Raw genomic sequence first — 919 nt, 5'->3', positions numbered from 1 at the left:
GTTGCCGTCCGCCTGGCCACACCCTCGCCCGGCCCCTTCTCGACCTGTCACAGCCACTTCCTCCTCGACGCTAAAGTGTGTCACGACGGGCCTGAACACGCCCCTGCTTCCCTCGAGGAATGCAGGAAGAATTGCCACTCAAAAACAATGCTGCAGTCAAAAGCTTAACCTGCAGTAAATGCTGTAAACAACCAAGTTTTACAGTCCTCGGTTCATGTCAGGTTTCCTCAGCATCAGCAGTATTTATAGTTTTTTTTTAGACAGAGAGAGGAGGAACACAGTGTGCACACATCCAACAGAGAGCGCAGACTGATTCTTGTTGTTTTCAGACAGCAGTTTCAAGTCAACTTTTTTGTTTCTCCTACCTTCTCGCCGGATAGAGTTTGTACACTTGCTTCTCCTTTTTTGCGTGAAAGCCATGAATCAGCAGCAGCCTGACTCTGAGCCTCAGTCTGCGGTAACGGCTGATGGCTCACCGCGCTGTGGCCCATTCAGGAATTTCATACCACATCTCGCTTCGTTTCTCGCCATGAAGCATCGTAATGCGTCATAAAGTGTCACAAAGTTCCGCAATTGCTGCCAAATCGAGAGAGCACCTCGTTCTGAGGTTCTGATGCTCGTCTCTCCTCCGGCCCGTCCCGCCCTCACCCACTGGGACGCATGCTTGGACCGCGGCCCAAACCGGAGACAAAGTCTGAGAAGACAATAAGGCCAATGTATACGCTCCCTCAGCAGCAGACCGGGACAATTCAGGACATGGGCTGAAATATGTGCAGTGACCCGGCGTGACCCCATCCAGTGATCTAACAGTTCAATTGTGGTGCTTGTGGCTTGGTGAGGAGAGCATGGCACTACCACCGCCAGGGTTACAGTAATAATCTGTGACAGTTTCATGCAAATAAATGTGTTTGCTAATCTC

The sequence above is a fragment of the Centroberyx gerrardi genome, chromosome 8 (assembly GCF_048128805.1).
Source record: "Centroberyx gerrardi isolate f3 chromosome 8, fCenGer3.hap1.cur.20231027, whole genome shotgun sequence".
NCBI classification, from domain to species: Eukaryota; Metazoa; Chordata; class Actinopteri; order Beryciformes; family Berycidae; genus Centroberyx; species Centroberyx gerrardi.
The sequence above is the reverse complement of the archived record's forward strand: the minus strand, read 5'-3'. Positions refer to the sequence as shown.